A 2,500-nucleotide genomic window follows, 5' to 3' on the forward strand; every position below is an offset into this window, starting at 1 on the left:
TCCCCTAACGCCGACCCCTCGCGCCCGCGCGCCAGGGATGGGGAAGGGGAGGGGGGGCCCGGTGGAAGAGCGAGAGCGAGAGAGAGAGCCCAGAGCGGCGCGGAAACAACGGGGAGGGAGACCCCCATCCCGGAAACGAGAACCGAAAAGGAGCACACGCGACACCACGCGCACACGGCAGAGACGGCCCCGCGGGGAAAACCGTCGGGCCGAGCGCGGAACGAGAGAGGGGGGGGCGGAAGAAAGGAGGAGGGGGCCGTCCCCCGTCCCCCGGCGCTCGCCACACCTCGCGCGCGCGGCAGCACGGCACGGTACCTGCGCCGGTACCCACCCGCAGACAGCCGCCCGCGCGGGGAAAAGGTGAGCCCGGGGGGCGAGGCCCGCGCCTCGCCTTCCCCTTCTCGCCCTCTTTCTCTCGGCCCTCGGCGGCGGCGTTTGGCGACGCCGCCGCTTTCGCTCTCGGCCCTTCTTTCCGGTTTTTCCCCCCCGCGAGGACGAGCTCCGGCCCAGCGGCTCGCTCCGGGAAGCGGGGAGCTACGGGAGCGGCTCCCCGAGTCTGCATTTAGGGGGACGAAGGCCCTTTTTCTCCTCCCGCGGCCGCCGCCGCCGGCGGACCGCGGGGGAGGGGAACGGGCCTGCGAGGCGACCCCAGCCGCGCCGCCCGGGGAGGGCTCGGGTGGCCCACCCGCCGGGACGGCGATTGATCGTCAAGCGACGCTCAGACAGGCGTAGCCCCGGGAGGAACCCGGGGCCGCAAGTGCGTTCGAAGTGTCGATGATCAATGTGTCCTGCAATTCACATTAATTCTCGCAGCTAGCTGCGTTCTTCATCGACGCACGAGCCGAGTGATCCACCGCTAAGAGTTGTCTGGCTTTCGGCACCGACCCCGCACGCGCGGAGGGGCCGGGACCGCTCGCGTGAAGCGGCCCCCCTCGGGTTTTGCGGCGAGGACGCGCGGGCGCGCGACCTCGCGACCGACCGTACGAGCACAAACGAGACGACCAACGGAGGGGAAAAAGAAAAGGAAGGCACGAGGCCGCCCACGGAACGCTCCGAAAAGGCCGGCCAGAAAGGGCGGGGGGGCCCGCGCCCCCGACCGCCTCTCCCCCACCACCCCCCTCCCCCCGGGCGAGGGGAGGGGAAAAGAGAGACGCCGCCCCGCGTGCCGTCTTTCGGAGGCGGCCCAGGCGCCCGGGCTCGGCCCGGCCTCCGCGCGGAGAGCCGCGCGGCGCGCGCCGGACCGCGGGGGGGCTCCGTAGCCCGCGCCCGGCCTCTTCTCTCTGAACGGGACGACGCGGGCACGAGGCCGGGGGGCCGCGGCCGCCCGCCGCCCGCCGCGCGCTCGGCTCCACCTCGACCGCTGCGCGGGGATCGGCCCCCCGCGCAGCGCCACCGCGCCCGCCGCGCGCGGCGCGGCCTTTCTCCTCCCCGCTGACGGGCCGCCCCCTTGCCAGCGCCCGAGACGGCCGCGCGACGACCGCCGGCACCGCCGGCGCCGCCCCCGGCCGGGGACCGCTCCCCGCCGGAAGGCGAGCGCCTCGCCGCCGCGCTCCGACGGCCGGCGCCGGGAGGCGGGCGCCGCCGAGGCGCGAGCCGGCGTCGCGAGCGCCCGAGGCCTGCCGGAAGGCAAAGGCCCCGCCGCCACCGGGGCCGCACTCCCGGGACCGCCGCCGCCGCTTCGCACCGTCGGGGCCCCTTCCGCGGGCACGCGCCCTGCGGGAGGGGGCCGTGCGGCGGACGCCCGCCGCACGGCCTCGAGCGGTTCTCCCTGCGGCCCACACGCGGCCTTCGGGAAGGGAGACGGGGAAGCGACGGGCGGGGCCCGGGCCGGGACCGCCGCCGGCGACGACGGGGGCCTCCCGGCCGACCGTCCCACCAGGGGGACACCCGTCGAGCGGCGCCGCCGCCGCTCGGCACGGGGTCGCCCGCGCTCGCCGGACCTCCGGCCGCCGGAGGCGACCGACGAGCGCTCGCCCGGGCGGGGGGCGCGCGGTCCCGGCCGGGGACGAGCCGGCGGACGGCGCCGCCGCGCGCGTCCGGGGAAGGCGAGGAACGCCCCGAGGAGGAGGAGGAGATGCGCGCCGACGCGGCCGGCGCGGCCGAGGCGAGGGAGCGCGGGGGGCGCCCGAGGGCCGCCACCCCGAGGTCGCGCAGAGAAGGCGGAGAAGCGCGCGGGGGCGCTTCTCCGCCGGCGCCGCCCCGTTCCGAAGAGACCGGATCGGCCCCGCGGCCGACAGCGCGCCACGGCCTCGCCGCCGAGACCGGGCCGCGGAGAGGGGGGGGGAGGGGGGCTGGGTGCCCCCTCCCCGGCACGGCGCGGCCGACGACGGCCGCGACGAAGTCGACGACGACGACGACGACGAGCGGGGGGGGACCGGTCGCGACGGACGCCACCGCAGGGGATCGGCGGGAGTAGCTCCCCACCCCTCAGTGAACGCCGCGCCGCCACCGGCCGGGTACCCGTCGCCGCCGCCGCCGCCGCCGCCGGCATCGCCGCCGC

General features: G+C 78.0%; 1 non-coding gene across 1 annotated transcript; it reads right to left on the bottom strand.

Moving 5' to 3' along the window:
- Positions 1–712: 712 nt before the first annotated feature.
- Positions 713–865, bottom strand: LOC147645929 (5.8S ribosomal RNA). Its single transcript, XR_015282058.1, has one exon. It is a non-coding gene; the product is annotated as a 5.8S ribosomal RNA (ribosomal RNA).
- Between the last annotated feature and the right edge of the window lie 1,635 nt (positions 866–2,500).

Source organism: Cyanistes caeruleus, unplaced genomic scaffold (assembly GCF_971803275.1).
Source record: "Cyanistes caeruleus unplaced genomic scaffold, bCyaCae1.hap1.1 HAP1_SCAFFOLD_144, whole genome shotgun sequence".
NCBI classification, from domain to species: domain Eukaryota; kingdom Metazoa; phylum Chordata; class Aves; order Passeriformes; family Paridae; genus Cyanistes; species Cyanistes caeruleus.